Source organism: Liolophura sinensis, chromosome 11, assembly GCF_032854445.1.
Source record: "Liolophura sinensis isolate JHLJ2023 chromosome 11, CUHK_Ljap_v2, whole genome shotgun sequence".
Classification (NCBI taxonomy): Eukaryota; Metazoa; Mollusca; class Polyplacophora; order Chitonida; family Chitonidae; genus Liolophura; species Liolophura sinensis.
This window is the reverse complement of record NC_088305.1, coordinates 3,615,131-3,637,655: the sequence shown is the minus strand read 5'-3', so window position 1 is coordinate 3,637,655 and position 22,525 is coordinate 3,615,131. Positions and strand designations below refer to the sequence as shown.

Genomic DNA, 22,525 nt, shown 5'->3' with positions numbered 1-22,525 from the left:
TTCCTTACCCCGACCACCTATAACAATGACACAACGTAACAGACAGACGTTGTAAACGCTTCCGGTCTTCATCAGCAAAGTCTGGTGTTTTAAAAAATGAGGTTAAAATGCGCCAGCAATCTTCGGCTGTTGCAAGAGACAAATTGAGCCATCGGCCAATTAATTGGGGTAGGTACGTTATTGTTGCGCATAGTAAATCCTCCATCTCGTCCAGCGACCAGTTAGGTAGGTTTTACAGCAGCCACTGATGAAGACTAACTCTGGTTTCTCTTCAAATCCACGAATAAATCTTTCGCCTTTTACTAAAGATTTCCGTGGGGAGGAACATACTAATGAGTCTATAGACTATTTTTCGTCGTCCCGACCAGTCGGGACAATTTTCCAAATGAAAAACAAACATCAAATTGCCTAAAAGGAGTATCAAGTAGCATTGGTATATGGCAGAATTGCGCTGCCCTGCGGCACGGAGGCATTATTAGGAAGAGGTCGAATTCTCTTACAGCTGTACACATACAGCTCTAAAAGTTTTGGACTATTTCCACGTGATCCAGCGCATCACAGGCTAAGTTGGAACATAACCGGGCCAATCACCGACGGTAGACGTCATGGACCTAGCCCAGCGTGTTCCTTACCCCGACCGCCTACAATAATGACACCTCGTCACAGACAGACACTGTACACGCTTCCGGTCTTCATCAGCAAAGTCTGGTGTTTTAAAAAATGAGGTTAAAATGCGCCTCCAATCTTCGGCTGTTGCAAGAGACAAATTGAGCCAGCGGCCAATTAATTGAGGTAGGTACGTTATTGTTGCGCAGAGTAAATCTCCCATCTCGTCCAGCGACCAGTTAGATACGTTTCACAGCAGCCACTGATGAAGACTAACTCTGGTTTCTCTTCAAATCCACGAATAAATCTTTCGCCTTTTACTAAAGATTTCCGTGGGGAGGAACATACTAATGAGTCTATAGACTATTTTTTTGTCGTTCCGACCAGTCGGGACAATTTTCCAAATGAAAAACAAACATCAAATTGCCTAAAAGGAGTATCAAGTAGCATTGGTATATGGCAGAATTGCGCTGCCCTGCGGCACGGAGGCATTATTAGGAAGAGGTCGAATTCTCTTACAGCTGTACACATACAGCTCTAATAGTTTTGGACTTTTTCCACGTGTCCCAGCGCATCACAAGCTAAGTTGGAGCACAACCGGGCCATTTACCGACGGTAGACGTCATGGACCTAACCCAGTGTGTTACTTACACCGACCACTTATAACAATGACACAACATCACAGACAGACGCTGTACACGCTTTCGGTCTACAGCAGCAAAGGCTGGTGTTTTAAAAAATGAGGTTATAATGCGCCTCCAATCTTCGAATGGTAAGATAGACAAATTGAGCCAGCGGCCAATTAATTGAGGTAGGTACATTATTGTTGAGCATAGTAAATCCCCCATCTCGTCCAGCGACCAGTTAGGTAGGTTTTACAGCAGCCACTGATGAAGACTAACTCTGGTTTCTCTTCAAATCCACGAATAAATCTTTCGCCTTTTACTAAAGATTTCCGTGGGGAGGAACATACTAATGAGTCTATAGACTATTTTTTGTCGCCCCGACCAGTCGGGACAATTTTCCAAATGAAAAACAAACATCAAATTGCCTAAAAGGAGTATCAAGTAGCATTGGTATATGGCAGAATTGCGCTGCCCTGCCGCACGGAGGCATTATTAGGAAGAGGTCGAATTCTCTTACAGCTGTACACATACAGCTCTAAAAGTTTTGGACTATTTCCACGTGTTCCAGCGCATCACAGGCTAAGTTGGAACATAACCGGGCCAATTTCCGACGGTAGACGTCATGGACCTAGCCCAGCGTGTTCCTTACCCCGACCGCCTACAACAATGACACCTCGTCACAGACAGACGCTGTACACGCTTCCGGTCTTCATCAGCAAAGGCTGGTGTTTTAAAAAATGAGGTTAAAATGCGCCTCCAATCTTCGGCTGTTGCAAGAGACAAATTGAGCCAGCGGCCAATTAATTGAGGTAGGTACGTTATTGTTGCGCAGAGTAAATCTCCCATCTCGTCCAGCGACAAGTTAGATACGTTTCACAGCAGCCACTGATGAAGACTAACTCTGGTTTCTCTTCAAATCCACGAATAAATCTTTCGCCTTTTACTAAAGATTTCCGTGGGGAGGAACATACTAATGAGTCTATAGACTATTTTTTGTCGTTCCGACCAGTCGGGACAATTTTCCAAATGAAAAACAAACATCAAATTGTCTAAAAGGAGTATCAAGTAGCATTGGTATATGGCAGAATTGCGCTGCCCTGCGGCACGGAGGCATTATTAGGAAGAGGTCGAATTCTCTTACAGCTGTACACATACAGCTCTAATAGTTTTGGACTATTTCCACGTGTCCCAGCGCATCACAAGCTAAGTTGGAGCACAACCGGGCCATTTACCGACGGTAGACGTCATGGACCTAACCCAGCGTGTTACTTACACCGACCACCTATAACAATGACACAACGTCACAGACAGACGCTGTACACGCTTTCGGTCTACAGCAGCAAAGGCTGGTGTTTTAAAAAATGAGGTTATAATGCGCCTCCAATCTTCGAATGGTAAGATAGACAAATTGAGCCAGCGGCCAATTAATTGAGGTAGGTACATTATTGTTGCGCATAGTAAATCCCCCATCTCGTCCAGCGACCAGTTAGGTAGGTTTTACAGCAGCCACTGATGAAGACTAACTCTGGTTTCTCTTCAAATCCACGAATAAATCTTTCGCCTTTTACTAAAGATTTCCGTGGGGAGGAACATACTAATGAGTCTATAGACTATTTTTTGTCGTCTCGACCAGTCGGGACAATTTTCCAAATGAAAAACAAACATCAAATTGCCTAAAAGGAGTATCAAGTAGCATTGGTATATGGCAGAATTGCGCTGCCCTGCCGCACGGAGGCATTATTAGGAAGAGGTCGAATTCTCTTACAGCTGTACACATACAGCTCTAAAAGTTTTGGACTATTTCCACGTGTCCCAGCGCATCACAAGCTAAGTTGGAGCACAACCGGGTCATTCACCGACGGTAGATGTCATGGACGTAGCCCAGCGTGTTCCTTACCCCGACCACCTATAACAATGACACAACGTAACAGACAGACGTTGTAAACGCTTCCGGTCTTCATCAGCAAAGTCTGGTGTTTTAAAAAATGAGGTTAAAATGCGCCAGCAATCTTCGGCTGTTGCAAGAGACAAATTGAGCCAGCGGCCAATTAATTGAGGTAGGTACGTTATTGTTGCGCAAGTAAATCCCCCATCTCGTCCAGCGACCAGTTAGGTAGGTTTTACAGCAGCCACTGATGAAGACTAACTCTGGTTTCTCTTCAAATCCACGAATAAATCTTTCGCCTTTTACTAAAGATTTCCGTGGGGAGGAACATACTAATGAGTCTATAGACTATTTTTCGTCGTCCCGACCAATCGGGACAATTTTCCAAATGAAAAACAAACATCAAATTGCCTAAAAGGAGTATCAAGTAGCATTGGTATATGGCAGAATTGCGCTGCCCTGCGGCACGGAGGCATTATTAGGAAGAGGTCGAATTCTCTTACAGCTGTACACATACAGCTCTAAAAGTTTTGGACTATTTCCACGTGATCCAGCGCATCACAGGCTAAGTTGGAACATAACCGGGCCAATCACCGACGGTAGACGTCATGGACCTAGCCCAGCGTGTTCCTTACCCCGACCGCCTACAATAATGACACCTCGTCACAGACAGACACTGTACACGCTTCCGGTCTTCATCAGCAAAGTCTGGTGTTTTAAAAAATGAGGTTAAAATGCGCCTCCAATCTTCGGCTGTTGCAAGAGACAAATTGAGCCAGCGGCCAATTAATTGAGGTAGGTACGTTATTGTTGCGCAGAGTAAATCTCCCATCTCGTCCAGCGACCAGTTAGATACGTTTCACAGCAGCCACTGATGAAGACTAACTCTGGTTTCTCTTCAAATCCACGAATAAATCTTTCGCCTTTTACTAAAGATTTCCGTGGGGAGGAACATACTAATGAGTCTATAGACTATTTTTTTGTCGTTCCGACCAGTCGGGACAATTTTCCAAATGAAAAACAAACATCAAATTGCCTAAAAGGAGTATCAAGTAGCATTGGTATATGGCAGAATTGCGCTGCCCTGCGGCACGGAGGCATTATTAGGAAGAGGTCGAATTCTCTTACAGCTGTACACATACAGCTCTAATAGTTTTGGACTTTTTCCACGTGTCCCAGTGCATCACAAGCTAAGTTGGAGCACAACCGGGCCATTTACCGACGGTAGACGTCATGGACCTAACCCAGTGTGTTACTTACACCGACCACTTATAACAATGACACAACATCACAGACAGACGCTGTACACGCTTTCGGTCTACAGCAGCAAAGGCTGGTGTTTTAAAAAATGAGGTTATAATGCGCCTCCAATCTTCGAATGGTAAGATAGACAAATTGAGCCAGCGGCCAATTAATTGAGGTAGGTACATTATTGTTGAGCATAGTAAATCCCCCATCTCGTCCAGCGACCAGTTAGGTAGGTTTTACAGCAGCCACTGATGAAGACTAACTCTGGTTTCTCTTCAAATCCACGAATAAATCTTTCGCCTTTTACTAAAGATTTCCGTGGGGAGGAACATACTAATGAGTCTATAGACTATTTTTTGTCGCCCCGACCAGTCGGGACAATTTTCCAAATGAAAAACAAACATCAAATTGCCTAAAAGGAGTATCAAGTAGCATTGGTATATGGCAGAATTGCGCTGCCCTGCCGCACGGAGGCATTATTAGGAAGAGGTCGAATTCTCTTACAGCTGTACACATACAGCTCTAAAAGTTTTGGACTATTTCCACGTGTTCCAGCGCATCACAGGCTAAGTTGGAACATAACCGGGCCAATTTCCGACGGTAGACGTCATGGACCTAGCCCAGCGTGTTCCTTACCCCGACCGCCTACAACAATGACACCTCGTCACAGACAGACGCTGTACACGCTTCCGGTCTTCATCAGCAAAGGCTGGTGTTTTAAAAAATGAGGTTAAAATGCGCCTCCAATCTTCGGCTGTTGCAAGAGACAAATTGAGCCAGCGGCCAATTAATTGAGGTAGGTACGTTATTGTTGCGCAGAGTAAATCTCCCATCTCGTCCAGCGACAAGTTAGATACGTTTCACAGCAGCCACTGATGAAGACTAACTCTGGTTTCTCTTCAAATCCACGAATAAATCTTTCGCCTTTTACTAAAGATTTCCGTGGGGAGGAACATACTAATGAGTCTATAGACTATTTTTTGTCGTTCCGACCAGTCGGGACAATTTTCCAAATGAAAAACAAACATCAAATTGTCTAAAAGGAGTATCAAGTAGCATTGGTATATGGCAGAATTGCGCTGCCCTGCGGCACGGAGGCATTATTAGGAAGAGGTCGAATTCTCTTACAGCTGTACACATACAGCTCTAATAGTTTTGGACTATTTCCACGTGTCCCAGCGCATCACAAGCTAAGTTGGAGCACAACCGGGCCATTTACCGACGGTAGACGTCATGGACCTAACCCAGCGTGTTACTTACACCGACCACCTATAACAATGACACAACGTCACAGACAGACGCTGTACACGCTTTCGGTCTACAGCAGCAAAGGCTGGTGTTTTAAAAAATGAGGTTATAATGCGCCTCCAATCTTCGAATGGTAAGATAGACAAATTGAGCCAGCGGCCAATTAATTGAGGTAGGTACATTATTGTTGCGCATAGTAAATCCCCCATCTCGTCCAGCGACCAGTTAGGTAGGTTTTACAGCAGCCACTGATGAAGACTAACTCTGGTTTCTCTTCAAATCCACGAATAAATCTTTCGCCTTTTACTAAAGATTTCCGTGGGGAGGAACATACTAATGAGTCTATAGACTATTTTTTGTCGTCTCGACCAGTCGGGACAATTTTCCAAATGAAAAACAAACATCAAATTGCCTAAAAGGAGTATCAAGTAGCATTGGTATATGGCAGAATTGCGCTGCCCTGCGGCACGGAGGCATTATTAGGAAGAGGTCGAATTCTCTTACAGCTGTACACATACAGCTCTAAAAGTTTTGGACTATTTCCACGTGTCCCAGCGCATCACAAGCTAAGTTGGAGCACAACCGGGTCATTCACCGACGGTAGATGTCATGGACGTAGCCCAGCGTGTTCCTTACCCCGACCACCTATAACAATGACACAACGTAACAGACAGACGTTGTAAACGCTTCCGGTCTTCATCAGCAAAGTCTGGTGTTTTAAAAAATGAGGTTAAAATGCGCCAGCAATCTTCGGCTGTTGCAAGAGACAAATTGAGCCAGCGGCCAATTAATTGAGGTAGGTACGTTATTGTTGCGCAAGTAAATCCCCCATCTCGTCCAGCGACCAGTTAGGTAGGTTTTACAGCAGCCACTGATGAAGACTAACTCTGGTTTCTCTTCAAATCCACGAATAAATCTTTCGCCTTTTACTAAAGATTTCCGTGGGGAGGAACATACTAATGAGTCTATAGACTATTTTTCGTCGTCCCGACCAATCGGGACAATTTTCCAAATGAAAAACAAACATCAAATTGCCTAAAAGGAGTATCAAGTAGCATTGGTATATGGCAGAATTGCGCTGCCCTGCGGCACGGAGGCATTATTAGGAAGAGGTCGAATTCTCTTACAGCTGTACACATACAGCTCTAATAGTTTTGGACTATTTCCACGTGTTCCAGCGCATCACAGGCTAAGTTGGAACATAACCGGGCCAATCACCGACGGTAGACGTCATGGACCTAGCCCAGCGTGTTCCTTACCCCGACCGCGTACAACAATGACACCTCGTCACAGACAGAGCCTGTACACGCTTCCGGTCTTCATCAGCAAAGGCTGGTGTTTTAAAAAATGAGGTTAAAATGCGCCTCCAATCTTCGGCTGTTGCAAGAGACAAATTGAGCCAGCGGCCAATTAATTGAGGTAGGTACGTTATTGTTGCGCATAGTAAATCTCCCATCTCGTCCAGCGACAAGTTAGATACGTTTCACAGCAGCCACTGATGAAGACTAACTCTGGTTTCTCTTCAAATCCACGAATAAATCTTTCGCCTTTTACTAAAGATTTCCGTGGGGAGGAACATACTAATGAGTCTATAGACTATTTTTTGTCGTTCCGACCAGTCGGGACAATTTTCCAAATGAAAAACAAACATCAAATTGCCTAAAAGGAGTATCAAGTAGCATTGGTATATGGCAGAATGGCGCTGCCCTGCGGCACGGAGGCATTATTAGGAAGAGGTCGAATTCTCTTACAGCTGTACACATACAGCTCTAATAGTTTTGGACTATTTCCACGTGTCCCAGCGCATCACAAGCTAAGTTGGAGCACAACCGGGCCATTTACCGACGGTAGACGTCATGGACCTAACCCAGCGTGTTACTTACACCGACCACCTATAACAATGACACAACGTCACAGACAGACGCTGTACACGCTTTCGGTCTACAGCAGCAAAGGCTGGTGTTTTAAAAAATGAGGTTATAATGCGCCTCCAATCTTCGAATGGTAAGATAGACAAATTGAGCCAGCGGCCAATTAATTGAGGTAGGTACATTATTGTTGAGCATAGTAAATCCCCCATCTCGTCCAGCGACCAGTTAGGTAGGTTTTACAGCAGCCACTGATGAAGACTAACTCTGGTTTCTCTTCAAATCCACGAATAAATCTTTCGCCTTTTACTAAAGATTTCCGTGGGGAGGAACATACTAATGAGTCTATAGACTATTTTTTGTCGTCCCGACCAGTCGGGACAATTTTCCAAATGAAAAACAAACATCAAATCGCCTAAAAGGAGTATCAAGTAGCATTGGTATATGGCAGAATTGCGCTGCCCTGCGGCACGGAGGCATTATTAGGAAGAGGTCGAATTCTCTTACAGCTGTACACATACAGCTCTAATAGTTTTGGACTATTTCCACGTGTCCCAGCGCATCACAAGCTAAGTTGGAGCACAACCGGGCCATTTACCGACGGTAGACGTCATGGACCTAACCCAGCGTGTTACTTACCCCGACCACCTATAACAATGACACAACGTCACAGACAGACGCTGTACACGCTTTCGGTCTACAGCAGCAAAGGCTGGTGTTTTAAAAAATGAGGTTATAATGCGCCTCCAATCTTCGAATGGTAAGATAGACAAATTGAGCCAGCGGCCAATTAATTGAGGTAGGTACATTATTGTTGAGCATAGTAAATCCCCCATCTCGTCCAGCGACCAGTTAGGTAGGTTTTACAGCAGCCACTGATGAAGACTAACTCTGGTTTCTCTTCAAATCCACGAATAAATCTTTCGCCTTTTACTAAAGATTTCCGTTGGGAGGAACATACTAATGAGTCTATAGACTATTTTTTGTCGTCCCGACCAGTCGGGACAATTTTCCAAATGAAAAACAAACATCAAATTGCCTAAAAGGAGTATCAAGTAGCATTGGTATATGGCAGAATTGCGCTGCCCTGCGGCACGGAGGCATTATTAGGAAGAGGTCGAATTCTCTTACAGCTGTACACATACAGCTCTAAAAGTTTTGGACTATTTCCACGTGTCCCAGCGCATCACAAGCTAAGTTGGAGCACAACCGGGTCATTCACCGACGGTAGATGTCATGGACGTAGCCCAGGGTGTTCCTTACCCCGACCACCTATAACAATGACACAACGTAACAGACAGACGTTGTAAACGCTTCCGGTCTTCATCAGCAAAGTCTGGTGTTTTAAAAAATGAGGTTAAAATGCGCCAGCAATGTTCGGCTGTTGCAAGAGACAAATTGAGCCAACGGCCAATTAATTGAATTAGGTGCGTTATTGTTGCGCAAGTAAATCCCCCATCTCGTCCAGCGACCAGTTAGGTAGGTTTTACAGCAGCCACTGATGAAGACTAACTCTGGTTTCTCTTCAAATCCACGAATAAATCTTTCGCCTTTTACTAAAGATTTCCGTGGGGAGGAACATACTAATGAGTCTATAGACTATTTTTCGTCGTCCCGACCAGTCGGGACAATTTTCCAAATGAAAAACAAACATCAAATTGCCTAAAAGGAGTATCAAGTAGCATTGGTATATGGCAGAATTGCGCTGCCCTGCGGCACGGAGGCATTATTAGGAAGAGGTCGAATTCTCTTACAGCTGTACACATACAGCTCTAAAAGTTTTGGACTATTTCCACGTGTCCCAGCGCATCACAGGCTAAGTTGGAACATAACCGGGCCAATCACCGACGGTAGACGTCATGGACCTAGCCCAGCGTGTTCCTTTCCCCGACCGCCTACAACAATGACACCTCGTCACAGACAGACGCTGTACACGCTTCCGGTCTTCATCAGCAGAGTCTGGTGCTTTAAAAAATGAGGTTAAAATGCGCCTCCAATCTTCGGCTGTTGCAAGAGAAAAATTGAGCCAGCGGCCAATTAATTGAGGTAGGTACGTTATTGTTGCGCAGAGTAAATCTCCCATCTCGTCCAGCGACCAGTTAGATACGTTTCACAGCAGCCACTGATGAAGACTAACTCTGGTTTCTCTTCAAATCCACGAATAAATCTTTCGCCTTTTACTAAAGATTTCCGTGGGGAGGAACATACTAATGAGTCTATAGACTATTTTTTGTCGTTCCGACCAGTCGGGACAATTTTCCAAATGAAAAGCAAACATCAAATTGCCTAAAAGGAGTATCAAGTAGCATTGGTATATGGCAGAATTGCGCTGCCCTGCGGCACGGAGGCATTATTAGGAAGAGGTCGAATTCTCTTACAGCTGTACACATACAGCTCTAAAAGTTTTGGACTATTTCCACCTGATCCAGCGCATCACAGGCCAAGTTGGAACATAACCGGGCCAATCACCGACGGTAGACGTCATGGACCTAGCCCAGCGTGTTCCTTACCCCGACCGCCTACAATAATGACACCTCGTCACAGACAGACACTGTACACGCTTCCGGTCTTCATCAGCAAAGTCTGGTGTTTTAAAAAATGAGGTTAAAATGCGCCTCCAATCTTCGGCTGTTGCAAGAGACAAATTGAGCCAGCGGCCAATTAATTGAGGTAGGTACGTTATTGTTGCGCAGAGTAAATCTCCCATCTCGTCCAGCGACCAGTTAGATACGTTTCACAGCAGCCACTGATGAAGACTAACTCTGGTTTCTCTTCAAATCCACGAATAAATCTTTCGCCTTTTACTAAAGATTTCCGTGGGGAGGAACATACTAATGAGTCTATAGACTATTTTTTTGTCGTTCCGACCAGTCGAGACAATTTTCCAAATGAAAAACAAACATCAAATTGCCTAAAAGGAGTATCAAGTAGCATTGGTATATGGCAGAATTGCGCTGCCCTGCGGCACGGAGGCATTATTAGGAAGAGGTCGAATTCTCTTACAGCTGTACACATACAGCTCTAATAGTTTTGGACTATTTCCACGTGTCCCAGCGCATCACAAGCTAAGTTGGAGCACAACCGGGCCATTTACCGACGGTAGACGTCATGGACCTAACCCAGCGTGTTACTTACACCGACCACCTATAACAATGACACAACGTCACAGACAGACGCTGTACACGCTTTCGGTCTACAGCAGCAAAGGCTGGTGTTTTAAAAAATGAGGTTATAATGCGCCTCCAATCTTCGAATGGTAAGATAGACAAATTGAGCCAGCGGCCAATTAATTGAGGTAGGTACATTATTGTTGAGCATAGTAAATCCCCCATCTCGTCCAGCGACCAGTTAGGTAGGTTTTACAGCAGCCACTGATGAAGACTAACTCTGGTTTCTCTTCAAATCCACGAATAAATCTTTCGCCTTTTACTAAAGATTTCCGTGGGGAGGAACATACTAATGAGTCTATAGACTATTTTTTGTCGCCCCGACCAGTCGGGACAATTTTCCAAATGAAAAACAAACATCAAATTGCCTAAAAGGAGTATCAAGTAGCATTGGTATATGGCAGAATTGCGCTGCCCTGCCGCACGGAGGCATTATTAGGAAGAGGTCGAATTCTCTTACAGCTGTACAGATACAGCTCTAAAAGTTTTGGACTATTTCCACGTGTTCCAGCGCATCACAGGCTAAGTTGGAACATAACCGGGCCAATTTCCGACGGTAGACGTCATGGACCTAGCCCAGCGTGTTCCTTACCCCGACCGCCTACAACAATGACACCTCGTCACAGACAGACGCTGTACACGCTTCCGGTCTTCATCAGCAAAGGCTGGTGTTTTAAAAAATGAGGTTAAAATGCGCCTCCAATCTTCGGCTGTTGCAAGAGACAAATTGAGCCAGCGGCCAATTAATTGAGGTAGGTACGTTATTGTTGCGCAGAGTAAATCTCCCATCTCGTCCAGCGACAAGTTAGATACGTTTCACAGCAGCCACTGATGAAGACTAACTCTGGTTTCTCTTCAAATCCACGAATAAATCTTTCGCCTTTTACTAAAGATTTCCGTGGGGAGGAACATACTAATGAGTCTATAGACTATTTTTTGTCGTCCCGACCAGTCGGGACAATTTTCCAAATGAAAAACAAACATCAAATTGTCTAAAAGGAGTATCAAGTAGCATTGGTATATGGCAGAATTGCGCTGCCCTGCGGCACGGAGGCATTATTAGGAAGAGGTCGAATTCTCTTACAGCTGTACACATACAGCTCTAATAGTTTTGGACTATTTCCACGTGTCCCAGCGCATCACAAGCTAAGTTGGAGCACAACCGGGCCATTTACCGACGGTAGACGTCATGGACCTAACCCAGCGTGTTACTTACACCGACCACCTATAACAATGACACAACGTCACAGACAGACGCTGTACACGCTTTCGGTCTACAGCAGCAAAGGCTGGTGTTTTAAAAAATGAGGTTATAATGCGCCTCCAATCTTCGAATGGTAAGATAGACAAATTGAGCCAGCGGCCAATTAATTGAGGTAGGTACATTATTGTTGCGCATAGTAAATCCCCCATCTCGTCCAGCGACCAGTTAGGTAGGTTTTACAGCAGCCACTGATGAAGACTAACTCTGGTTTCTCTTCAAATCCACGAATAAATCTTTCGCCTTTTACTAAAGATTTCCGTGGGGAGGAACATACTAATGAGTCTATAGACTATTTTTTGTCGTCCCGACCAGTCGGGACAATTTTCCAAATGAAAAACAAACATCAAATTGCCTAAAAGGAGTATCAAGTAGCATTGGTATATGGCAGAATTGCGCTGCCCTGCGGCACGGAGGCATTATTAGGAAGAGGTCGAATTCTCTTACAGCTGTACACATACAGCTCTAAAAGTTTTGGACTATTTCCACGTGTCCCAGCGCATCACAAGCTAAGTTGGAGCACAACCGGGTCATTCACCGACGGTAGATGTCATGGACGTAGCCCAGGGTGTTCCTTACCCCGACCACCTATAACAATGACACAACGTAACAGACAGACGTTGTAAACGCTTCCGGTCTTCATCAGCAAAGTCTGGTGTTTTAAAAAATGAGGTTAAAATGCGCCAGCAATCTTCGGCTGTTGCAAGAGACAAATTGAGCCAGCGGCCAATTAATTGAGGTAGGCACGTTATTGTTGCGCAAGTAAATCCCCCATCTCGTCCAGCGACCAGTTAGGTAGGTTTTACAGCAGCCACTGATGAAGACTAACTCTGGTTTCTCTTCAAATCCACGAATAAATCTTTCGCCTTTTACTAAAGATTTCCGTGGGGAGGAACATACTAATGAGTCTATAGACTATTTTTCGTCGTCCCGACCAATCGGGACAATTTTCCAAATGAAAAACAAACATCAAATTGCCTAAAAGGAGTATCAAGTAGCATTGGTATATGGCAGAATTGCGCTGCCCTGCGGCACGGAGGCATTATTAGGAAGAGGTCGAATTCTCTTACAGCTGTACACATACAGCTCTAAAAGTTTTGGACTATTTCCACGTGATCCAGCGCATCACAGGCTAAGTTGGAACATAACCGGGCCAATCACCGACGGTAGACGTCATGGACCTAGCCCAGCGTGTTCCTTACCCCGACCGCCTACAATAATGACACCTCGTCACAGACAGACACTGTACACGCTTCCGGTCTTCATCAGCAAAGTCTGGTGTTTTAAAAAATGAGGTTAAAATGCGCCTCCAATCTTCGGCTGTTGCAAGAGACAAATTGAGCCAGCGGCCAATTAATTGAGGTAGGTACGTTATTGTTGCGCAGAGTAAATCTCCCATCTCGTCCAGCGACCAGTTAGATACGTTTCACAGCAGCCACTGATGAAGACTAACTCTGGTTTCTCTTCAAATCCACGAATAAATCTTTCGCCTTTTACTAAAGATTTCCGTGGGGAGGAACATACTAATGAGTCTATAGACTATTTTTTTGTCGTTCCGACCAGTCGGGACAATTTTCCAAATGAAAAACAAACATCAAATTGCCTAAAAGGAGTATCAAGTAGCATTGGTATATGGCAGAATTGCGCTGCCCTGCGGCACGGAGGCATTATTAGGAAGAGGTCGAATTCTCTTACAGCTGTACACATACAGCTCTAATAGTTTTGGACTTTTTCCACGTGTCCCAGCGCATCACAAGCTAAGTTGGAGCACAACCGGGCCATTTACCGACGGTAGACGTCATGGACCTAACCCAGTGTGTTACTTACACCGACCACTTATAACAATGACACAACATCACAGACAGACGCTGTACACGCTTTCGGTCTACAGCAGCAAAGGCTGGTGTTTTAAAAAATGAGGTTATAATGCGCCTCCAATCTTCGAATGGTAAGATAGACAAATTGAGCCAGCGGCCAATTAATTGAGGTAGGTACATTATTGTTGAGCATAGTAAATCCCCCATCTCGTCCAGCGACCAGTTAGGTAGGTTTTACAGCAGCCACTGATGAAGACTAACTCTGGTTTCTCTTCAAATCCACGAATAAATCTTTCGCCTTTTACTAAAGATTTCCGTGGGGAGGAACATACTAATGAGTCTATAGACTATTTTTTGTCGCCCCGACCAGTCGGGACAATTTTCCAAATGAAAAACAAACATCAAATTGCCTAAAAGGAGTATCAAGTAGCATTGGTATATGGCAGAATTGCGCTGCCCTGCCGCACGGAGGCATTATTAGGAAGAGGTCGAATTCTCTTACAGCTGTACACATACAGCTCTAAAAGTTTTGGATTATTTCCACGTGTTCCAGCGCATCACAGGCTAAGTTGGAACATAACCGGGCCAATTTCCGACGGTAGACGTCATGGACCTAGCCCAGCGTGTTCCTTACCCCGACCGCCTACAACAATGACACCTCGTCACAGACAGACGCTGTACACGCTTCCGGTCTTCATCAGCAAAGGCTGGTGTTTTAAAAAATGAGGTTAAAATGCGCCTCCAATCTTCGGCTGTTGCAAGAGACAAATTGAGCCAGCGGCCAATTAATTGAGGTAGGTACGTTATTGTTGCGCAGAGTAAATCTCCCATCTCGTCCAGCGACAAGTTAGATACGTTTCACAGCAGCCACTGATGAAGACTAACTCTGGTTTCTCTTCAAATCCACGAATAAATCTTTCGCCTTTTACTAAAGATTTCCGTGGGGAGGAACATACTAATGAGTCTATAGACTATTTTTTGTCGTTCCGACCAGTCGGGACAATTTTCCAAATGAAAAACAAACATCAAATTGCCTAAAAGGAGTATCAAGTAGCATTGGTATATGGCAGAATTGCGCTGCCCTGCCGCACGGAGGCATTATTAGGAAGAGGTCGAATTCTCTTACAGCTGTACACATACAGCTCTAAAAGTTTTGGACTATTTCCACGTGTCCCAGCGCATCACAAGCTAAGTTGGAGCACAACCGGGTCATTCACCGACGGTAGATGTCATGGACGTAGCCCAGGGTGTTCCTTACCCCGACCACCTATAACAATGACACAACGTAACAGACAGACGTTGTACACGCTTCCGGTCTTCATCAGCAAAGTCTGGTGTTTTAAAAAATGAGGTTAAAATGCGCCAGCAATGTTCGGCTGTTGCAAGAGACAAATTGAGCCAGCGGCCAATTAATTGAATTAGGTGCGTTATTGTTGCGCAAGTAAATCCCCCATCTCGTCCAGCGACCAGTTAGGTAGGTTTTACAGCAGCCACTGATGAAGACTAACTCTGGTTTCTCTTCAAATCCACGAATAAATCTTTCGCCTTTTACTAAAGATTTCCGTGGGGAGGAACATACTAATGAGTCTATAGACTATTTTTCGTCGTCCCGACCAGTCGGGACAATTTTCCAAATGAAAAACAAACATCAAATTGCCTAAAAGGAGTATCAAGTAGCATTGGTATATGGCAGAATTGCGCTGCCCTGCGGCACGGAGGCATTATTAGGAAGAGGTCGAATTCTCTTACAGCTGTACACATACAGCTCTAAAAGTTTTGGACTATTTCCACGTGATCCAGCGCATCACAGGCTAAGTTGGAACATAACCGGGCCAATCACCGACGGTAGACGTCATGGACCTAGCCCAGCGTGTTCCTTACCCCGACCGCCTACAACAATGACACCTCGTCACAGACAGACGCTGTACACGCTTCCGGTCTTCATCAGCAGAGTCTGGTGCTTTAAAAAATGAGGTTAAAATGCGCCTCCAATCTTCGGCTGTTGCAAGAGAAAAATTGAGCCAGCGGCCAATTAATTGAGGTAGGTACGTTATTGTTGCGCAGAGTAAATCTCCCATCTCGTCCAGCGACCAGTTAGATACGTTTCACAGCAGCCACTGATGAAGACTAACTCTGGTTTCTCTTCAAATCCACGAATAAATCTTTCGCCTTTTACTAAAGATTTCCGTGGGGAGGAACATACTAATGAGTCTATAGACTATTTTTTGTCGTTCCGACCAGTCGGGACAATTTTCCAAATGAAAAGCAAACATCAAATTGCCTAAAAGGAGTATCAAGTAGCATTGGTATATGGCAGAATTGCGCTGCCCTGCGGCACGGAGGCATTATTAGGAAGAGGTCGAATTCTCTTACAGCTGTACACATACAGCTCTAAAAGTTTTGGACTATTTCCATCTGATCCAGCGCATCACAGGCCAAGTTGGAACATAACCGGGCCAATCACCGACGGTAGACGTCATGGACCTAGCCCAGCGTGTTCCTTACCCCGACCGCCTACAATAATGACACCTCGTCACAGACAGACACTGTACACGCTTCCGGTCTTCATCAGCAAAGTCTGGTGTTTTAAAAAATGAGGTTAAAATGCGCCTCCAATCTTCGGCTGTTGCAAGAGACAAATTGAGCCAGCGGCCAATTAATTGAGGTAGGTACGTTATTGTTGCGCAGAGTAAATCTCCCATCTCGTCCAGCGACCAGTTAGATACGTTTCACAGCAGCCACTGATGAAGACTAACTCTGGTTTCTCTTCAAATCCACGAATAAATCTTTCGCCTTTTACTAAAGATTTCCGTGGGGAGGAACATACTAATGAGTCTATAGACTATTTTTTTGTCGTTCCGACCAGTCGGGACAATTTTCCAAATGAAAAACAAACATCAAATTGCCTAAAAGGAGTATCAAGTAGCATTGGTATATGGCAGAATTGCGCTGCCCTGCGGCACGGAGGCATTATTAGGAAGAGGTCGAATTCTCTTACAGCTGTACACATACAGCTCTAATAGTTTTGGACTATTTCCACGTGTCCCAGCGCATCACAAGCTAAGTTGGAGCACAACCGGTCCATTTACCGACGGTAGACGTCATGGACCTAACCCAGCGTGTTACTTACACCGACCACCTATAACAATGACACAACGTCACAGACAGACGCTGTACACGCTTTCGGTCTACAGCAGCAAAGGCTGGTGTTTTAAAAAATGAGGTTATAATGCGCCTCCAATCTTCGAATGGTAAGATAGACAAATTGAGCCAGCGGCCAATTAATTGAGGTAGGTACATTATTGTTGAGCATAGTAAATCCCCCATCTCGTCCAGCGACCAGTTAGGTAGGTTTTACAGCAGCCACTGATGAAGACTAACTCTGGTTTCTCTTCAAATCCACGAATAAATCTTTCGCCTTTTACTAAAGATTTCCGTGGGGAGGAACATACTAATGAGTCTATAGACTATTTTTTGTCGTCCCGACCAGTCGGGACAATTTTCCAAATGAAAAACAAACATCAAATCGCCTAAAAGGAGTATCAAGTAGCATTGGTATATGGCAGAATTGCGCTGCCCTGCGGCACGGAGGCATTATTAGGAAGAGGTCGAATTCTCTTACAGCTGTACACATACAGCTCTAAAAGTTTTGGACTATTTCCACGTGTCCCAGCGCATCACAAGCTAAGTTGGAGCACAACCCGGTCATTCACCGACGGTAGATGTCATGGACCTAGCCCAGCGTGTTCCTTACCCCGACCACCTATAACAATGACACAACGTAACAGACAGACGTTGTAAACGCTTCCGGTCTTCATCAGCAAAGTCTGGTGTTTTAAAAAATGAGGTTAAAATGCGCCACCAATCTTCGGCTGTTGCAAGAGACAAATTGAGCCAGCGGCCAATTAATTGAGGTAGGTACGTTATTGTTGCGCAGAGTAAATCTCCCATCTCGTCCAGCGACCAGTTAGATACGTTTCACAGCAGCCACTGATGAAGACTAACTCTGGTTTCTCTTCAAATCCACGAATAAATCTTTCGCCTTTTACTAAAGATTTCCGTGGGGAGGAACATACTAATGAGTCTATAGACTATTTTTTGTCGTTCCGACCAGTCGGGACAATTTTCCAAATGAAAAGCAAACATCAAATTGCCTAAAAGGAGTATCAAGTAGCATTGGTATATGGCAGAATTGCGCTGCCCTGCGGCACGGAGGCATTATTAGGAAGAGGTCGAATTCTCTTACAGCTGTACACATACAGCTCTAAAAGTTTTGGACTATTTCCACCTGATCCAGCGCATCACAGGCCAAGTTGGAACATAACCGGGCCAATCACCGACGGTAGACGTCATGGACCTAGCCCAGCGTGTTCCTTACCCCGACCGCCTACAATAATGACACCTCGTCACAGACAGACACTGTACACGCTTCCGGTCTTCATCAGCAAAGTCTGGTGTTTGAAAAAATGAGGTTAAAATGCGCCTCCAATCTTCGGCTGTTGCAAGAGACAAATTGAGCCAGCGGCCAATTAATTGAGGTAGGTACGTTATTGTTGCGCAGAGTAAATCTCCCATCTCGTCCAGCGACCAGTTAGATACGTTTCACAGCAGCCACTGATGAAGACTAACTCTGGTTTCTCTTCAAATCCACGAATAAATCTTTCGCCTTTTACTAAAGATTTCCGTGGGGAGGAACATACTAATGAGTCTATAGACTATTTTTTTGTCGTTCCGACCAGTCGGGACAATTTTCCAAATGAAAAACAAACATCAAATTGCCTAAAAGGAGTATCAAGTAGTATTGGTATATGGCAGAATTGCGCTGCCCTGCGGCACGGAGGCATTATTAGGAAGAGGTCGAATTCTCTTACAGCTGTACACATACAGCTCTAAAAGTTTTGGACTATTTCCACGTGTCCCAGCGCATCACAAGCTAAGTTGGAGCACAACCCGGTCATTCACCGACGGTAGATGTCATGGACCTAGCCCAGCGTGTTCCTTACCCCGACCACCTATAACAATGACACAACGTAACAGACAGACGTTGTAAACGCTTCCGGTCTTCATCAGCAAAGTCTGGTGTTTTAAAAAATGAGGTTAAAATGCGCCACCAATCTTCGGCTGTTGCAAGAGACAAATTGAGCCAGCGGCCAATTAATTGAGGTAGGTACGTTATTGTTGCGCAGAGTAAATCTCCCATCTCGTCCAGCGACCAGTTAGATACGTTTCACAGCAGCCACTGATGAAGACTAACTCTGGTTTCTCTTCAAATCCACGAATAAATCTTTCGCCTTTTACTAAAGATTTCCGTGGGGAGGAACATACTAATGAGTCTATAGACTATTTTTTGTCGTTCCGACCAGTCGGGACAATTTTCCAAATGAAAGCAAACATCAAATTGCCTAAAAGGAGTATCAAGTAGCATTGGTATATGGCAGAATTGCGCTGCCCTGCGGCACGGAGGCATTATTAGGAAGAGGTCGAATTCTCTTACAGCTGTACACATACAGCTCTAAAAGTTTTGGACTCTATTTCCACCTGATCCAGCGCATCACAGGCCAAGTTGGAACATAACCGGGCCAATCACCGGACGGTAGACGTCATGGACCTAGCCCAGCGTGTTTCCTTACCCCGACCGCCTACAAATGACACCTCGTCACAGACAGACACTGTACACGCTTCCGGTCTTCATCAGCAAAGTCTGGTGTTTGAAAAAATGAGGTTAAAATGCGCCTCCAATCTTCGGCTGTTGCAAGAGACAAATTGAGCCAGCGGCCAATTAATTGAGGTAGGTACGTTATTGTTGCGCAGAGTAAATCTCCCATCTCGTCCAGCGACCAGTTAGATACGTTTCACAGCAGCCACTGATGAAGACTAACTCTGGTTTCTCTTCAAATCCACGAATAAATCTTTCGCCTTTTACTAAGATTTCCGTGGGGAGGAACATACTAATGAGTCTATAGACTATTTTTTTGTCGTTCCGACCAGTCGGGACAATTTTCCAAATGAAAAACAAACATCAAATTGCCTAAAAGGAGTATCAAGTAGGATTGGTATATGGCAGAATTGCGCTGCCCTGCGGCACGGAGGCATTATTAGGAAGAGGTCGAATTCTCTTACAGCTGTACACATACAGCTCTAATAGTTTTGGACTATTTCCACGTGTCCCAGCGCATCACAAGCTAAGTTGGAGCACAACCGGTCCATTTACCGACGGTAGACGTCATGGACCTAACCCAGCGTGTTACTTACACCGACCACCTATAACAATGACACAACGTCACAGACAGACGCTGTACACGCTTTCGGTCTACAGCAGCAAAGGCTGGTGTTTTAAAAAATGAGGTTATAATGCGCCTCCAATCTTCGAATGGTAAGATAGACAAATTGAGCCAGCGGCCAATTAATTGAGGTAGGTACATTATTGTTGAGCATAGTAAATCCCCCATCTCGTCCAGCGACCAGTTAGGTAGGTTTTACAGCAGCCACTGATGAAGACTAACTCTGGTTTCTCTTCAAATCCACGAATAAATCTTTCGCCTTTTACTAAAGATTTCCGTGGGGAGGAACATACTAATGAGTCTATAGACTATTTTTTGTCGTCCCGACCAGTCGGGACAATTTTCCAAATGAAAAACAAACATCAAATCGCCTAAAAGGAGTATCAAGTAGCATTGGTATATGGCAGAATTGCGCTGCCCTGCGGCACGGAGGCATTATTAGGAAGAGGTCGAATTCTCTTACAGCTGTACACATACAGCTCTAAAAGTTTTGGACTATTTCCACGTGTCCCAGCGCATCACAAGCTAAGTTGGAGCACAACCCGGTCATTCACCGACGGTAGATGTCATGGACCTAGCCCAGCGTGTTCCTTACCCCGACCGCCTACAACAATGACACCTCGTCACAGACAGACGCTGTACACGCTTCCGGTCTTCATCAGCAGAGTCTGGTGCTTTAAAAAATGAGGTTAAAATGCGCCTCCAATCTTCGGCTGTTGCCAGAGAAAAATTGAGCCAGCGGCCAATTAATTGAGGTAGGTACGTTATTGTTGCGCAGAGTAAATCTCCCATCTCGTCCAGCGACCAGTTAGATACGTTTCACAGCAGCCACTGATGAAGACTAACTCTGGTTTCTCTTCAAATCCACGAATAAATCTTTCGCCTTTTACTAAAGATTTCCGTGGGGAGGAACATACTAATGAGTCTATAGACTATTTTTTGTCGTTCCGACCAGTCGGGACAATTTTCCAAATGAAAAGCAAACATCAAATTGCCTAAAAGGAGTATCAAGTAGCATTGGTATATGGCAGAATTGCGCTGCCCTGCGGCACGGAGGCATTATTAGGAAGAGGTCGAATTCTCTTACAGCTGTACACATACAGCTCTAAAAGTTTTGGACTATTTCCACCTGATCCAGCGCATCACAGGCCAAGTTGGAACATAACCGGGCCAATCACCGACGGTAGACGTCATGGACCTAGCCCAGCGTGTTCCTTACCCCGACCGCCTACAATAATGACACCTCGTCACAGACAGACACTGTACACGCTTCCGGTCTTCATCAGCAAAGTCTGGTGTTTTAAAAAATGAGGTTAAAATGCGCCTCCAATCTTCGGCTGTTGCAAGAGACAAATTGAGCCAGCGGCCAATTAATTGAGGTAGGTACGTTATTGTTGCGCAGAGTAAATCTCCCATCTCGTCCAGCGACCAGTTAGATACGTTTCACAGCAGCCACTGATGAAGACTAACTCTGGTTTCTCTTCAAATCCACGAATAAATCTTTCGCCTTTTACTAAAGATTTCCGTGGGGAGGAACATACTAATGAGTCTATAGACTATTTTTTTGTCGTTCCGACCAGTCGGGACAATTTTCCAAATGAAAAACAAACATCAAATTGCCTAAAAGGAGTATCAAGTAGCATTGGTATATGGCAGAATTGCGCTGCCCTGCGGCACGGAGGCATTATTAGGAAGAGGTCGAATTCTCTTACAGCTGTACACATACAGCTCTAATAGTTTTGGACTATTTCCACGTGTCCCAGCGCATCACCAGCTAAGTTGGAGCACAACCGGTCCATTTACCGACGGTAGACGTCATGGACCTAACCCAGCGTGTTACTTACACCGACCACCTATAACAATGACACAACGTCACAGACAGACGCTGTACACGCTTTCGGTCTACAGCAGCAAAGGCTGGTGTTTTAAAAAATGAGGTTATAATGCGCCTCCAATCTTCGAATGGTAAGATAGACAAATTGAGCCAGCGGCCAATTAATTGAGGTAGGTACATTATTGTTGAGCATAGTAAATCCCCCATCTCGTCCAGCGACCAGTTAGGTAGGTTTTACAGCAGCCACTGATGAAGACTAACTCTGGTTTCTCTTCAAATCCACGAATAAATCTTTCGCCTTTTACTAAAGATTTCCGTGGGGAGGAACATACTAATGAGTCTATAGACTATTTTTTGTCGTCCCGACCAGTCGGGACAATTTTCCAAATGAAAAACAAACATCAAATCGCCTAAAAGGAGTATCAAGTAGCATTGGTATATGGCAGAATTGCGCTGCCCTGCGGCACGGAGGCATTATTAGGAAGAGGTCGAATTCTCTTACAGCTGTACACATACAGCTCTAAAAGTTTTGGACTATTTCCACGTGTCCCAGCGCATCACAAGCTAAGTTGGAGCACAACCCGGTCATTCACCGACGGTAGATGTCATGGACCTAGCCCAGCGTGTTCCTTACCCCGACCACCTATAACAATGACACAACGTAACAGACAGACGTTGTAAACG

The 22,525-nt window shown here is 44.9% G+C and overlaps 36 non-coding genes across 36 annotated transcripts; all 36 read left to right on the top strand.

Annotated features, from left to right (window-relative positions):
- The first annotated feature begins 255 nt into the window (after positions 1 to 255).
- Positions 256 to 376, top strand: LOC135478584 (U5 spliceosomal RNA). The gene has a single exon (XR_010445491.1). It is a non-coding gene; the product is annotated as a U5 spliceosomal RNA (small nuclear RNA).
- A 503-nt stretch (positions 377 to 879) lies between these two features.
- Positions 880 to 1,001, top strand: LOC135478776 (U5 spliceosomal RNA). Its single transcript, XR_010445672.1, has one exon. It is a non-coding gene; the product is annotated as a U5 spliceosomal RNA (small nuclear RNA).
- A 503-nt stretch (positions 1,002 to 1,504) lies between these two features.
- LOC135478598 (U5 spliceosomal RNA) lies at positions 1,505 to 1,625 on the top strand. The gene has a single exon (XR_010445504.1). It is a non-coding gene; the product is annotated as a U5 spliceosomal RNA (small nuclear RNA).
- A 503-nt stretch (positions 1,626 to 2,128) lies between these two features.
- Positions 2,129 to 2,249, top strand: LOC135478673 (U5 spliceosomal RNA). The gene has a single exon (XR_010445577.1). It is a non-coding gene; the product is annotated as a U5 spliceosomal RNA (small nuclear RNA).
- Positions 2,250 to 2,752: 503 nt separating this feature from the next.
- LOC135478601 (U5 spliceosomal RNA) lies at positions 2,753 to 2,873 on the top strand. Its single transcript, XR_010445507.1, has one exon. It is a non-coding gene; the product is annotated as a U5 spliceosomal RNA (small nuclear RNA).
- Positions 2,874 to 3,375: 502 nt separating this feature from the next.
- On the top strand, positions 3,376 to 3,496 carry LOC135478547 (U5 spliceosomal RNA). Its single transcript, XR_010445456.1, has one exon. It is a non-coding gene; the product is annotated as a U5 spliceosomal RNA (small nuclear RNA).
- Positions 3,497 to 3,999: 503 nt separating this feature from the next.
- On the top strand, positions 4,000 to 4,121 carry LOC135478775 (U5 spliceosomal RNA). The gene has a single exon (XR_010445671.1). It is a non-coding gene; the product is annotated as a U5 spliceosomal RNA (small nuclear RNA).
- A 503-nt stretch (positions 4,122 to 4,624) lies between these two features.
- LOC135478596 (U5 spliceosomal RNA) lies at positions 4,625 to 4,745 on the top strand. Its single transcript, XR_010445503.1, has one exon. It is a non-coding gene; the product is annotated as a U5 spliceosomal RNA (small nuclear RNA).
- A 503-nt stretch (positions 4,746 to 5,248) lies between these two features.
- LOC135478672 (U5 spliceosomal RNA) lies at positions 5,249 to 5,369 on the top strand. Its single transcript, XR_010445576.1, has one exon. It is a non-coding gene; the product is annotated as a U5 spliceosomal RNA (small nuclear RNA).
- Positions 5,370 to 5,872: 503 nt separating this feature from the next.
- On the top strand, positions 5,873 to 5,993 carry LOC135478600 (U5 spliceosomal RNA). Its single transcript, XR_010445506.1, has one exon. It is a non-coding gene; the product is annotated as a U5 spliceosomal RNA (small nuclear RNA).
- Positions 5,994 to 6,495: 502 nt separating this feature from the next.
- On the top strand, positions 6,496 to 6,616 carry LOC135478546 (U5 spliceosomal RNA). Its single transcript, XR_010445455.1, has one exon. It is a non-coding gene; the product is annotated as a U5 spliceosomal RNA (small nuclear RNA).
- Positions 6,617 to 7,119: 503 nt separating this feature from the next.
- Positions 7,120 to 7,240, top strand: LOC135478671 (U5 spliceosomal RNA). The gene has a single exon (XR_010445575.1). It is a non-coding gene; the product is annotated as a U5 spliceosomal RNA (small nuclear RNA).
- Positions 7,241 to 7,743: 503 nt separating this feature from the next.
- LOC135478511 (U5 spliceosomal RNA) lies at positions 7,744 to 7,864 on the top strand. Its single transcript, XR_010445423.1, has one exon. It is a non-coding gene; the product is annotated as a U5 spliceosomal RNA (small nuclear RNA).
- A 503-nt stretch (positions 7,865 to 8,367) lies between these two features.
- Positions 8,368 to 8,488, top strand: LOC135478863 (U5 spliceosomal RNA). The gene has a single exon (XR_010445755.1). It is a non-coding gene; the product is annotated as a U5 spliceosomal RNA (small nuclear RNA).
- A 502-nt stretch (positions 8,489 to 8,990) lies between these two features.
- LOC135478582 (U5 spliceosomal RNA) lies at positions 8,991 to 9,111 on the top strand. Its single transcript, XR_010445489.1, has one exon. It is a non-coding gene; the product is annotated as a U5 spliceosomal RNA (small nuclear RNA).
- A 503-nt stretch (positions 9,112 to 9,614) lies between these two features.
- Positions 9,615 to 9,735, top strand: LOC135478670 (U5 spliceosomal RNA). Its single transcript, XR_010445574.1, has one exon. It is a non-coding gene; the product is annotated as a U5 spliceosomal RNA (small nuclear RNA).
- A 503-nt stretch (positions 9,736 to 10,238) lies between these two features.
- Positions 10,239 to 10,360, top strand: LOC135478898 (U5 spliceosomal RNA). Its single transcript, XR_010445788.1, has one exon. It is a non-coding gene; the product is annotated as a U5 spliceosomal RNA (small nuclear RNA).
- Positions 10,361 to 10,863: 503 nt separating this feature from the next.
- On the top strand, positions 10,864 to 10,984 carry LOC135478595 (U5 spliceosomal RNA). The gene has a single exon (XR_010445502.1). It is a non-coding gene; the product is annotated as a U5 spliceosomal RNA (small nuclear RNA).
- A 503-nt stretch (positions 10,985 to 11,487) lies between these two features.
- LOC135478510 (U5 spliceosomal RNA) lies at positions 11,488 to 11,608 on the top strand. Its single transcript, XR_010445422.1, has one exon. It is a non-coding gene; the product is annotated as a U5 spliceosomal RNA (small nuclear RNA).
- A 503-nt stretch (positions 11,609 to 12,111) lies between these two features.
- Positions 12,112 to 12,232, top strand: LOC135478509 (U5 spliceosomal RNA). Its single transcript, XR_010445421.1, has one exon. It is a non-coding gene; the product is annotated as a U5 spliceosomal RNA (small nuclear RNA).
- A 502-nt stretch (positions 12,233 to 12,734) lies between these two features.
- Positions 12,735 to 12,855, top strand: LOC135478545 (U5 spliceosomal RNA). Its single transcript, XR_010445454.1, has one exon. It is a non-coding gene; the product is annotated as a U5 spliceosomal RNA (small nuclear RNA).
- A 503-nt stretch (positions 12,856 to 13,358) lies between these two features.
- On the top strand, positions 13,359 to 13,480 carry LOC135478774 (U5 spliceosomal RNA). The gene has a single exon (XR_010445670.1). It is a non-coding gene; the product is annotated as a U5 spliceosomal RNA (small nuclear RNA).
- Positions 13,481 to 13,983: 503 nt separating this feature from the next.
- LOC135478593 (U5 spliceosomal RNA) lies at positions 13,984 to 14,104 on the top strand. Its single transcript, XR_010445500.1, has one exon. It is a non-coding gene; the product is annotated as a U5 spliceosomal RNA (small nuclear RNA).
- Positions 14,105 to 14,607: 503 nt separating this feature from the next.
- Positions 14,608 to 14,728, top strand: LOC135478669 (U5 spliceosomal RNA). Its single transcript, XR_010445573.1, has one exon. It is a non-coding gene; the product is annotated as a U5 spliceosomal RNA (small nuclear RNA).
- Positions 14,729 to 15,230: 502 nt separating this feature from the next.
- On the top strand, positions 15,231 to 15,351 carry LOC135478580 (U5 spliceosomal RNA). Its single transcript, XR_010445488.1, has one exon. It is a non-coding gene; the product is annotated as a U5 spliceosomal RNA (small nuclear RNA).
- A 503-nt stretch (positions 15,352 to 15,854) lies between these two features.
- On the top strand, positions 15,855 to 15,975 carry LOC135478668 (U5 spliceosomal RNA). Its single transcript, XR_010445572.1, has one exon. It is a non-coding gene; the product is annotated as a U5 spliceosomal RNA (small nuclear RNA).
- Positions 15,976 to 16,478: 503 nt separating this feature from the next.
- On the top strand, positions 16,479 to 16,600 carry LOC135478773 (U5 spliceosomal RNA). Its single transcript, XR_010445669.1, has one exon. It is a non-coding gene; the product is annotated as a U5 spliceosomal RNA (small nuclear RNA).
- A 503-nt stretch (positions 16,601 to 17,103) lies between these two features.
- Positions 17,104 to 17,224, top strand: LOC135478508 (U5 spliceosomal RNA). The gene has a single exon (XR_010445420.1). It is a non-coding gene; the product is annotated as a U5 spliceosomal RNA (small nuclear RNA).
- A 503-nt stretch (positions 17,225 to 17,727) lies between these two features.
- On the top strand, positions 17,728 to 17,848 carry LOC135478667 (U5 spliceosomal RNA). The gene has a single exon (XR_010445571.1). It is a non-coding gene; the product is annotated as a U5 spliceosomal RNA (small nuclear RNA).
- Positions 17,849 to 18,351: 503 nt separating this feature from the next.
- On the top strand, positions 18,352 to 18,473 carry LOC135478770 (U5 spliceosomal RNA). Its single transcript, XR_010445667.1, has one exon. It is a non-coding gene; the product is annotated as a U5 spliceosomal RNA (small nuclear RNA).
- A 503-nt stretch (positions 18,474 to 18,976) lies between these two features.
- LOC135478666 (U5 spliceosomal RNA) lies at positions 18,977 to 19,097 on the top strand. Its single transcript, XR_010445570.1, has one exon. It is a non-coding gene; the product is annotated as a U5 spliceosomal RNA (small nuclear RNA).
- Positions 19,098 to 19,601: 504 nt separating this feature from the next.
- LOC135478357 (U5 spliceosomal RNA) lies at positions 19,602 to 19,722 on the top strand. The gene has a single exon (XR_010445283.1). It is a non-coding gene; the product is annotated as a U5 spliceosomal RNA (small nuclear RNA).
- A 503-nt stretch (positions 19,723 to 20,225) lies between these two features.
- On the top strand, positions 20,226 to 20,346 carry LOC135478507 (U5 spliceosomal RNA). Its single transcript, XR_010445419.1, has one exon. It is a non-coding gene; the product is annotated as a U5 spliceosomal RNA (small nuclear RNA).
- A 503-nt stretch (positions 20,347 to 20,849) lies between these two features.
- Positions 20,850 to 20,970, top strand: LOC135478665 (U5 spliceosomal RNA). The gene has a single exon (XR_010445569.1). It is a non-coding gene; the product is annotated as a U5 spliceosomal RNA (small nuclear RNA).
- Positions 20,971 to 21,473: 503 nt separating this feature from the next.
- LOC135478769 (U5 spliceosomal RNA) lies at positions 21,474 to 21,595 on the top strand. Its single transcript, XR_010445666.1, has one exon. It is a non-coding gene; the product is annotated as a U5 spliceosomal RNA (small nuclear RNA).
- A 503-nt stretch (positions 21,596 to 22,098) lies between these two features.
- On the top strand, positions 22,099 to 22,219 carry LOC135478506 (U5 spliceosomal RNA). Its single transcript, XR_010445418.1, has one exon. It is a non-coding gene; the product is annotated as a U5 spliceosomal RNA (small nuclear RNA).
- The last annotated feature ends 306 nt before the right edge of the window (positions 22,220 to 22,525 follow it).